Genomic DNA, 13,105 nt, shown 5'->3' with positions numbered 1-13,105 from the left:
ACATTGAAAGATTTATCTGTAATATGGATAAAGAGGATGAAGGTGATCTATTTTATAATATCGATGAAGATCCTGACGTAAAAGTGGCAAAGAAAGATGATTATCAAATGCTGATTGAGGAATTGCAAAGAAATAAAATGTTGTGATATATTGAGCTAAATACATGTTGAATGCTTTTCTTTATATCAACAAATAAAATTCATTCTTAATCGCAAAATATTACATAATTGTATTTTAACTCTAAACTTAAAATTAAAGAATTGTTGTTTGTTGCTTAAAAACATGGATTTGGAAAAAATATCAAATATAGAGAACTTATATATATCTATTAATATTTATAATTGACAAGAAACTTGAACTCATCGCATTAGAGAGAAGAACAGCAGTTGATGAAGATTTTTCAGGCAAAGTGTCATTCGATGTATCAAGGAGTTGTGCAATGTTCCCAATGGGTTTACTTACTACGTCTCAATAGAGGTTATTTATAAAAAGAAACTTAACCCGCAATACAAACTAATTATCTATAATTGAAATTACTATGCAAACAAGGAAGAATTTTTAATAATCTATATATTAGTTCTTTTTGATAATTACAAACCTACTTCAAGCCAATTACTTAAAGTATTGGTTTTCGAAGCTTTTAAGAAACATTTTTAGACATATAGATATGTGTCGTTCTTTCCGTAGCTCGAAAAAACGACTTTTTAATCAGTGAATTATATTGCAGTACATTTCTCTTTAACCTATTTCAAACATTATATCTTTATAAATTTTTCAATAATCAACAATACATTCAAAATATTATCCTTAAATTTTAGCTTAGTTTTACTTTATTTTTAAAAAAATCGAGGCCCTAGTTTGCCAAATAGTGGTTAATAGATTGAATATATTATATTTAGCTAGGTTAGCAAAAGACATATAAAGAAACAAATTTCGGATTTTGGGAGAAAATATGGAAGAAAAATAATAAAAGCAGGTTGTTTGAAAAGTATATTTATGATTCTATTGGGGGATAAAATGTGAGGGTCTGTTTTTTTATTCATAAGAATTGGAAAAAATTGTTAACTACTTGTTCAATTAGAAAGGAGCAGGGTTTAATGGGATTTATAACTTTTTTATAAAGAAAATGACATCTTTAATCAATATATCTACGATAATATCAATGAGATATGTTTGAAAAGATTAATCGAAAATTATGGTTTTAAGAAAGAATAAAATACCATTCCCACAAGATGATGTTATAAATGGTAGGGAATTAGGCCTATAATCAGTTTTAAAAAGATCTATAAATTTACGACTAAAATAATGACATAAATTCCATAGCTGAAGTAGATAAGCGCATAAATTTATCGTAAAATCAACTGGGTACCGTACGACGGGTACAATAAGCTAAAAAGCAGACACGAATAAATCCGTCAATAGACAAGGAATATGGCAAAAAACAGAGAAAGACATTGATTGATGTAAAAAAAGCCTTTTTCAATATATAAAAACTATTATATATCAATATTGGCAAAACTTAATCTTTAAGACTGGGTATACAGGTTTATAGGAGTTTTAACGAGTAAATGGAAAAGTTTGATAATCATAACTCAAAATAAATATTAAAAAAGAGTATGATTATAAGTATACTGTAGTTTGATAGTCTATAGCCACTTACATTTTTCCAGTTCATGCATCAATTAAGCAGAGCACTTGTAAATTCCCTATTAGTAAATATACCATTAGATGAGAATTCCTATGGAAAAAATCATTTCTTATTTAATGATGATCTAAAGCTTATGATCAAAAACCCAGAAAATTTAAAAAAGATGACAGAAGAAACAGTGAATTTTATAATTGCTTAAGGCTAGAAATGAATAAATGGAAGTTTAAAACAAATGATTTTGGTTGTAGCAAATATGCGAATCTAATAGAAAGTAAGGATCGAGATAAATACCTCGGGATATTAAAAGATAGTAACCCAGTAATAATTGATGAAATATTTTCTAAAATTAGTGATGAAATTATATCGAACATTTCAAATCTAACCAAAACTTTAAAAACCTTTTAGATCATTTAAAGAGGACGCAAAACATCTAATAAAATACCATATAGGTGTTCTTAGATAGAATAATTTTTTTTAAAATAGAATATCAGATAAGCAAATTTTTAGCTGAAGAGTCTATTTACTTAAGCTAGCAAATAAAAAAAAATTTCAAGAAAGAAGAACTTGGGATAAGACTATCATTTGTTAGATTTTTATTGGAAAAAATGCCTTTTCAGCTAAATAAGACACTTACCACCGATAAAAGAATATCACTAAGAAGAGCAACTATACACAAAATGAAAGAGGAGAATATAGCACACCACTCATTAAAAAACGAATACTTAACATATAAATATAACTAAGATTATCAATTTATAGAACCTGTTGAGTTGAATCAGAAAGAAAGTTAAATGTGTAAATAAAAGATAAACAACTACAAAAAAACTTTTCGGTATCTACAACAACTCAACTATTGACATAGACGGATATTCAAGGTGGCTACAAATTGGAAACTTTATACCAAAAAAAGAAGCAAGATTCTGTTTCATGCAGGTAGAAATATGTTCTTTTGAGCAAGTCAAAATGTCAACATGGAGAAGCACATAAAACAGTAGACCACATATGTAGCCGATTTAAAAGAATGCTTGGCCATGACTATGCCTAAGACATAACGATGCATAAATTTATTGTTACAAGAAAATACAACTTACAAAAAATCAAAGGAAATCAAAAAAAACTTGGTCTAAGAAGTAATTGAAAACGAACTAGTGATAACAAAGGTTATATAAGAATAAAAATGGATATAAATTATCGCATGATAGACCAGATGTTTTCGTGTACGATAAAAGAAAAACTTTATTAGTTAATAGAAATAGGAATAACGAGTATTGATAATCTGAAGAATGTTGAAAATAAGAAGCTAAGAAAAAGTAATATATTGGCAAATATAATATTCTTTATCTATATATGTAGAACTAGAATATATCTATACGTCATAACTTGAGAGTTGGTGATTACAAAATATGATAAGTCATATATTAAGAAGTTAGGAATGCCAACTGAAGAGGAAGAATGGGCGCAAACAATAGGATTGTGTAGAACACTTGAACGAATATGCATTGAGGAAGATTGTAAAGATATTTAGGTGAAAAGAAGTAACAGTATATCTGTTCTATAGAGTAATCTAAAGTTTTGCTTGAACAAATTAAAAAAGCATAAAATTAAATTGAAATAATTTATTAAAAGACCGACGTGATTTATCTATTGATTCAAGAATTTAAATTAAAATAATAATATTATTACGAAATCACTAATAGAAATATGAGAAAAAGAATATTTATTCTTGCATTTTAAGTTCAAAGAAACCATTAAATATATAAGAACTTCCTTTTACCCCTAAAACTCAAAGGGTTAAAGGCCCTAAGTTATGAAATTTTGTTTTATAATATAAGCTTTTTTACATTTTTTTTTGTTTATTGCAAAATAGCGTTATTTAAAACAAAAAAGGATGTGGTATAAAATTTTAAAATGGCTATATTTTAGAATAATGTTTATTATAGCATCAAAAGTGCTATGATTGAGTTTTTTATGAAAATTACTGAAATAGAAAACTGTAGGTGTATCTCACTCACATAAAATTTAAATTGTATAAAAATAAAAAATATCCGTAAGGAGCGGTTAATGAGCAGAAAAAATATAATAATAGCAAATTTTATTTTCCAAGAGAAAATAGAAGAATATCGTGAAGATTTTCAAACAATACCCTTTAAATAAGAAATTAGCTGGAACCTTCTTAATGGGTCAAATAAGAGAAGTTCATGCTTGCAGCATATTACTTCTGCATTAAATACTAGGAATTAATTTCATTACATTGATATTGACTGCTGTCTAATATTAAAAGATATATTTTCGGCTATATGAAGACGCAATAGGAATTAAGATTTCAACGGCATACAATGGTTAAACAATGCTTCCATTGGTAAAACTACTATTTTTTTAAAATTAGGATAAATAACAGCGGAAATCCAATAAAATACTAGAATTTTATTCGAATACTTAGAATATAATGATATATTTATTTGATACATGTGACTAATGTATCTAATTTTTTTTATATAAATACATCGATCAAGTGGATAAATTTCATTATAGACAATTTAAGACGAATCTTCATTGCTTAATACTTGATTTTTAAATATAAATGATAATTGTTATCAATTTTTATTTTTTTATCTAAGTCTACCGCTGAGTAATACATCCACAATGTATTTATTTTGTACCATTTTGCTATTTTTTCATATGTAAATCGACCACTTATAGTTAAAAATTGGAATAATTCATTTTTTATTTAAATTCCGTGTATTATTATAATTTTTCTTTTGTAATTTTTTTTGTTTATTTTTATTAAATAAATACAAACCTTGGGATTGAGAAAAACCCTGATTAATAAATCTTGACGGAGGAGAGGTATTGAAGAAAACTTCAGAGGGAATTAAAAGCTGAAAGTATCAATACACTGTGTGTACGAGAGATCAAGCAAGTTGTGCTTGAGAGCAAAAACTAAAATTATAGCGAATAATTTAGCCCTAAAATAAACAAATAATATAATTGATTAAATTAATAATATTTGTAAATTTTTCTCGTAGGTGCGAATTTAAAGCGACCTTCAAATTTTTTGGTATTTTGTTGTCATAAAAAATTTATTAATGGATGAAATTTAAATTTTTATATTTTGCTGAAGTTTCTGCCCTATGCACGGACTATGATGGTATTGTATTTAAGGTGATCTTGCAGGGTATTCTAGTTTGAGAGTATACACATTTTTGGGGACTTTAAGGAAATATAAAAACTTATATGTCTTAAAAATATAAGGTTTAAAGGATATACGAATATGAAGATGTAAAAAAATATTGATAGTATGTTGATATGTAAAATTAAAATATCTCGCAAACAAGTATAAAATTTAGAAATAAAATTGATTTATAAATAAAAATGAATTCGAAAGATGCTTTATCATATAAGTATCCATTTTACGGTTTATTAAAAAGCACCAGAAAGACCACGTGCCAAGAATATTTTTGTATTTATATTGTATTGATTAGATCATTTAAATATGATTTTTTACTTTTCAATGCAACATGATAAATATATTTTTATTTCAAAATAATTATACCATAAATAAATGTAAATTTTTGTATTATTATGTTTACTTTGATAAATTTATAATATTATTCTTTCTGCTAATATAAATCGTTCAAAGTTTTTTTCTAAAATTATTTTAATATAAGGTAAATCCTATCTTTTAAAATTTAATAATTTGCAAAAATCACAGTCCCTAAATAAGGTAATAGTGCCAACATCAGTTTTTTTAATTACAATATTATTGGTCCTAGATTTTGTAGGTTAATATATAAAAAACCACAACCACCCACAATTAATATATTTGCTGCCATATATGATCCTTCGGTCACAAAGTTTTATTGAAACTATAATCATTTTTGATTTGATCTTATATATACAATTTAAAATAGTTTTGATTTAGTAACAATATAAAATCAGCTGTGAAAGTTAGCATTCTTTTTTTAAGAAACACGAATATGATAAACACTATTTATTGATCTAATATCAAAGTTTTTTCGACATTCGAATAAGATATAACAATATTTCTTGGAAAACATAAATTGTTAATTTTTCTCGGTTTGACAAGTGTTGTGGTTACGGAAACTTAAGTTTCAAATCTTAATTTTATTGCTCAATTTAGTTCCATATCAAGTTTCAAATTTCCAACTATCCTTAAAAAGATAAATAAAGTGGAGTGAAAAGAAACATGAAAGATAACTTTAAAAATTTACTTTACTCAAATACCTTGACAACGATAAAAGATGATAAATTAGATGTTCTTAATGTTACCTTGCATCCTACAGAAATGGATTATGAATATAAAAAATTATACGAAGATATTTCTCAAGCACAGTTAATTATCAACAAGCTTATTCATTTAGTATCTAACGATGAACATGAAGAAATCGATGATCCCATATATAATGAAGTTCTTAATAAGATAAGAAGAATTTTGCCTAAAAAGACGATTCAAGGACTTTTTATACGTTCAGACTACCTTTTTGAAGAATCCAACTCTGATATAGGGAATACCATATGTCCTAAACAGGTTGAGATAAACACAATATCCTGTGCATTCTCGTTTATGGGACCTCAAATTAATAAATTACATGCCATTTTTTATCCCGATACCATTATTTCGAATTCGGATACATCGTTTATTAAATTTGTAGAATATTTGAAAGAATTGACATGTGTGGAGGCAAATGAATTTATCGAAAATGATATTAAACTTATTAATAATGACAAAAGCATTACTTCAATGAGCAAATGTAGTGAAAATGGTATATTAGAACCATGTGCTATTATGATTGACAATGATACAACAATGAATTCAAGCAATATTTTCGAAAAACTTAGCATAATAAAAAATCTTAAGGAAAAAGGAATAGATATCTTTCATATGACTATGAGAGAGATAATAAAAGAATGTAGGTTTGTTAAACGAATAGATGGTGATGTTTTAACAGATGAAGAGGTTAAAAATTATTTAAATAATCCAGGTAATAAAAAATTAGGGGTCTTGGACATGTTTTACGGCAGTAGATACGTATTTTTTATTTATTACCGGTGGTTTTATAACTATAAACAATATAGTTTAATGGATATAATTCTAAGAACTAAAATGGAATGTTCATCAGCTGTTTCATTACCATCTGTAGAATTGCAAATTGTTGGACTTAAAATATTTCAAATACGCTTTAAAAAGAATGCATATTTGGAGAAATATCTTAATATTGAAGAAATAGAGCAAGTTTATAAATATTTCGGCGAGTTTTATGATTACAACAAAAAAAATTTAGACTGTAAGCCTGTTTGTGATTTAGTGCTAAAAAGCTTGGAAGAAGGTGGGGGAAATAATTTATATCACGAAGACATATTAAAATACGAGGGAGATCCGAAAAAAATGTTTCTCATGAAAAAAATAAAGTGTAAGTCATTTGAGAACAGTTTTATCAAAGATAAGCACAGCCAGGAAAGCAGAAAAGTGATACCAGAAATAGGAATATTGGGGTATTTAATTTCAAGTGGTCATACTATAATAACTAACGAAAAAGCTGGATATATATGCAGAAGTAAGGATGTATCGAGCAATGAATGTGGTGTATCTTGTGGATTTGGGGCTTTAGACAGCATCAAGTTCAAAAAATCAAAGGATTAAGAGAAAAAAATAAACTCTTTTTATTGAAATGATAATATTCCTAATTTTATTTTCAATTTCTAAGAAATTCAGCTTATGTTTTTTTAAATTGGGGCAGCATATCTTTATTTCCATCCGGTTATTGTGTATTAGTTATTTTCAAGATGATAAAAAAATTACATCGCGCAGAAATTTCTAATATTTGGTAGCATAAATGCTTTTTAGATACAAGTTTATTATTTTGCTTTTCCTTTACCTTTATTTTAGCCTTTCTCAAAATTTAAATCAAATCAAATAAACCATCTATTATTATAGTATTCTTAAGACAGTCAAATGATGCTTTTTTGAATTTCTAAAAATAAAAGGGGTTATTAGATTTCTGTTCTAAAAATAATGAAGCAAGATATATTCCGCTTGTTGCTTAAATCTACTTTTTATTGCCTTATTAAAACTAGCCAGAACTCAATCAATTAAATCTGTATGTTGAAGACAGCTAGAGAGTATTTTAAAATGATATTTTTATGAATATAATTCTTATATCTCCTGTCTTTTCGAAATTTCTTACACTATCATCCGCATAATTTTTTGAATTATATGAATTTTAAATTTTTTCTAATTTAATAATTAGCTCCCGAAATGATAAAGCTTATTCCAAGAATTTTATAATTTAACTTTAGAAAAATATATAACCATTAAAATAATTAGAAAAGTCATATATTAACTTTTAAATACATCAGTATGGTCTAATTTTACTCATTATATAAAAAGCGGCAATTTATCAAATTAAAAGCTTAAGCACAATATTTCTGCAGAAATAGTATTATTAAAAAATTACTTTAAAATATTATAAAATTTTCAAGTTTGATAGCTCTAAAAAGTTGGCGAATATTTTTTCTTATACCTATAGGCACATGTACTTTACAAAATAGTAAAATTATTACTTATTTCATGTTTTTATTTATTTATAGTAGACTTAAATCTCCCCATCTATACCGCTTTATACGTATATTTGATAAAATATATTTCCGCCTATTCATGTAAATACATCAACTAATGTGTAAAAAATACAGTAAATATCGCAAAATATGCTTAAATTATTTAAAATATATGCACAGTTTTTATATATATTTTTGGAATATTAGTAATTAAGCAAAGTTATTTTAGATAAAATTTCGACCTGTGCTTAGTTCCTTAAATTTTTTTATTTCAATTTTAAAAACAGCAAAAAAAAAAGATATCGGTGATTATATTAGCGGTTTTATTTTTTTATTCAAGCTAGACATTCCATGTGCAATATCTAGCTGTAGCAAGCAAAATAAAAAAAAATATCGAAGGTTTTATCAGCGCTTCTATTCCTTTTTTATTTAAGCTAGACATTTCACATGCAAGTTTTTATTCTAATTTCGATTAAAATATATCTTCCCTGGAAATATTCAATTTACTGACTTAATAAGAATGAACAAAAAAATATGAAACTCAAAAGAATATGTAAAAACACTTTTGATACGTTTTATCAATGACTTTGATCTCTCCAGGACCATGGATTTGATTATACATATTATTCAGACTCTGTAAACGCGTAAACTGTAGCTCTATTGAAATTATGTAAATTTATAGAATTTATACTGTTCTTCTACAATTTTTTGCGTATTTTACCGTATATCCACTACATTCGCGAGTAAATTACTTTTCTTATGCCTAAAGCCTCTGTATGATTTAAATCATCAATTTAAATAAATATTTTTCGAAATTATTGCGTCTGCAAGAAATCGGAGTTTAAAAAATTATGTGATTTTTATGTTAAATTACAAAGATGATCACAACTTTTTCAAGATTAGTAATAAGTTTTAAAAGAAATAAAATGCTACAAAAAGGGGATTAACGTGAATATATCAAAATATTATAATAAAAAATGTTCTACAAAGAAATCAGAAGTTGGTTCAAACAACTATAAAAAGAAAAGTTAACAGTTATATATAATATAAATTTTATGTATTCCAAGCGTTATTTGATTCAAAATTAAACTACAACGGAAAAATCAAACACAATCTTTAATAAATATATTATGAAGTATGGCTTTAAAATATATTGACTGTATATAATGGTGATTATATGCTAAAAATAATGACTTTTTATTTGTAACAACTTTTTCAATAACTTGTATTTTTTAAGTGTCTATTTTTGCTTCAAAGATATAATATTGTTCTATATTAAATTTATATAAATATAAATGGTATTAAAAAAGAGAATGTTAAGCAGGAAACGACAATAAACTAAAATCCAAGTATTCAGAAATTTGAAATGAAAAGCTCAAAAATTGAAATAAATATTGGTACGGTATCGCAAAACACATAAAAATTGAATCATATTAGTACAATAAAATGGTATATAAGTCAGAAAAATAAGATGTATTAATAAAAGATGCATATGGTCGAAAAATATACAATAATTTTTATGTTTAAATTAACCTTATTTGGAAGTCAAGTTATCATGTATAAAACAGTTCAAATATTCACTGGTATAATTACGATGAGAATAAAATAACATTTTAGTATTTTTTGGTATTCACATCTTTCATTGCTTTTTCCATACAGACGACTCAATTGCTTGCGCATTTATTCTTGAAATATGATATATTTCCCTAAACTTTTATGATATTTTCCTCTGATGATAACCATAATTAAGACTGAAATACGATCAATTTTAATGAGGCTTAGAGTATTATTATTTTGGATCCCGCTCCCATTAAACCTGGTATTATCTTATAAATCTATGAATAAAGAATTAGCTCGGTTATTTTGTGTCAGGCGATGGAATTTTCTTATTTTTAACTTATCATTTTTTTATAGAAACACATATTCTTTCTGTAAAACGCATATTTATTCTAATTAATCAGTTAAAATTTGAATTGGAAATATATGATCAATTAAAAATTGTGTCATGTTTAAAAATAAGCCTTTTTGATATTATATACCCGTAGACTTTTAAAACAATCAAATATCCCGTTGCGGTGCTTTTTAAGCATACAATTAAATCATAAATGAACTTATTTTAACTTTTAATTATAGAGTAGTCAAATTTATAAATATTTCAGTCGACAATATCATGTATATATGTTTTTATCTTATTTAATACATTGCATGTTAAGATATCATGAAAATTGTACAGTTATTGTCTGTTTTTATAAGTATTTTACCATGATGATAACTATTTCCCCTAAAGAAATTCTAAAGATTTTTTTTCTCTAAAAAAAGAAGTTTAATATCAGTTCTGAATTTTTTTATCATACAAATTTTTTCGATCGCTTTAAAAGTTTATATAAACAGAAAAAAGATTAACAGGGTTGACGACGCCAATCAGATAAGTGGTACCAGGAAAATCTAAATCATACCAATACTGGCTTTGATGCTTTGATTACTTGCACTTGCGTTCGAGAATTGTGTCAAGTTGTTTCAGCCCCACTGTCAATATATGTTAAAATTTGAAGGCTTTCTTTTACTGTGTGTCAGCCTAGCAGTGTTTTCTGTATCGCTTGCAGCTAGACGGCATTATTACCAGTTTTTTAATTCATTGTGCCTTTGCTAAAGAAGCATTTGAACATTCAATCTTTGAAATTGAAGATTCTAGGTCGAATATTTAAACTGCATGACCATCATATCTCTCTTTTATTGATGGATTTGAAATTCACGAATAAAATAAATTTTTTAATTAAAAATGATTCCAGCCTAAAATTATGCAATAAAGCTTGGTATTATGTTTTTAAGTTTATGTGTAGAGCATTCAGGCAAGCATTTCCATCATAAAATAAATCATATTTTGCAATTTTTATTTTCGTTTTATATTTAGTATACTTTTGTGATTTCGCGAAGATGTATATTGTTTCGTTTATATGTTAGTCGAATATTAAGGCGTTGGTAATGCATACTAAACCAGAACATATGAATTAAATGAATGTATTATGAAAACCACTTGAATTAATAGTCTTTAAATGCGAAGATGTATTGAGGTAGATTGCAAATATAATGTGACTGAAAGAATTATAACCAAATCTTGCCTATAGAGCAATCACAAGTTTTGCTTGAACAAATTTATATAGCTAAAAATCAAAGCAATACATAAATAAATTTTATAAAGATTATAATTGGGCAATAGACTAGAAATAAATTATGCGGTCATGTTTATATCATAAATAATATTTTTTCGCTGAAACACTTCTTTGTAGACCCTATTTCACTTATAATATAAGTTTCCTAAAAATAAAGACAAGAAGTGGATGTTTTTGGTGTCATTTTCACTCTACCATCAATAGAGCATATAATTTAAGCTAAGTATAAAGATAAATGGTAGCAAAATTTTTATTTCTACAAATTACATGATATAGAATATGGCAAAGAAACCATTAAATTATTTTTAAAATAGATTTACAGCAAATACACAATGTAATATACGAAAAAGATCAGATTTTCTCAAGGTTTCCACAAACTATTCCTTTTATAACATCCAAATATTCTCTTGTATTGCTATTTTCATATTTTCCAACAAGGGTAGGATGTAATTTATAACTATTTTTGAAATATTCATAATAAACACAATCATTGGGAATATTATTTTCAAGTTCAATATCAACAAGAATTCCTGTTTCGAATGCCCATGCTCTTGAAACATTTTTCGGGTTATACCCACCACCCCCAAGAATCAACATCTTTTTACCGAACCTTTTTACAAATTTTACACATTCTCCATGCCCATGAATACTTAAATTAAAACACCCGATTCTGTCACCAGCAAGCGAATCAGCCCCACATTGCATTACAATAACAGGAGGATTGAATTTACGAATACAGGTTTCTATTATAGGCTTAAAAACATAATGATATGCGCTATCATCAATTCCACTCTTGAGCGGAACATTTACAGAATACCCTTTTCCTTCACCTATTCCAGTACTGAAAATTTCGCCTGTTCCTGGAAAATATCCATCTCCAAATTTATGAAAAGAAAGTGTCATAACTCTAGGATTATCATAAAAAGCTTCCTCTACGCCATCACCATGATGAATGTCAATATCAAGATACAAAACATGTGAATATACCTTTAAAAGCTCTTGTATCGCCAAAACTATATCGTTAATATAACAAAATCCAGATGCTTCATCTTTTTTGGCGTGATGAAGACCACCAGACCAATTTATGGCAATATCATTTTTCTGATGTGTTAAAAAATAAGCGGCTGTCATTGTCGAATACGTATATCGTAAATAATATTCTTCTATTCCCATAAAACACGGACAATCATCAATTTTTGAAGTAATGGGAAGCTTTTCTATGTAATCTTTCGAATGATAACCCAGTATAATTTTTTTTATTTCTGAAATTTCATTTTCTGTGGTACTTTCGAGTTCTTCGTCTTCATAAGAAAACATAGGTTGAACAATATCAAGATGTGCGTCTAATTTGTATGAGTGTACGAGTGAGTGTGTAACACTTATTCTGTGGGGTTTCATTGGATGTCCCTTTCCATAATGGAAATTTCCGACTTCTTTGTCGAATATATAAGCTGGTCGTGTCATTTAATTTAGGGCGTATTTAATTGTCTTAATTCTAAGAGTATTTCGTAAAAAATTTATTTAAGGTGGTAAAATACGGAATTCAAGAGCTGATTAAAATAAATATTTTACGTGAGTGCATACAAATTAAGTCCTTATAGTAGGAATTTTTCCTGATCTATTCAAAATAAAATTGTGTGAATTCTTTTATCGGTAAGTTTGACCATAAAACCTTTTAATCTTTTTTGACTAAGAAAATCTTTAGAGAGTG

At 26.5% G+C, this 13,105-nt stretch overlaps 1 pseudogene; it reads right to left on the bottom strand.

Moving 5' to 3' along the window:
- Positions 1-11,745: 11,745 nt before the first annotated feature.
- On the bottom strand, positions 11,746-12,858 carry LOC147066639 (histone deacetylase 3 pseudogene; annotated as a pseudogene).
- Between the last annotated feature and the right edge of the window lie 247 nt (positions 12,859-13,105).

Source organism: Rhyacophila brunnea, unplaced genomic scaffold (assembly GCF_057557595.1).
Source record: "Rhyacophila brunnea isolate RB1 unplaced genomic scaffold, BYU_Rbru_1.0 scaffold_44, whole genome shotgun sequence".
Taxonomy (NCBI): Eukaryota; Metazoa; Arthropoda; class Insecta; order Trichoptera; family Rhyacophilidae; genus Rhyacophila; species Rhyacophila brunnea.
The sequence above is the reverse complement of the archived record's forward strand: the minus strand, read 5'-3'. Positions and strand labels throughout refer to the sequence as shown.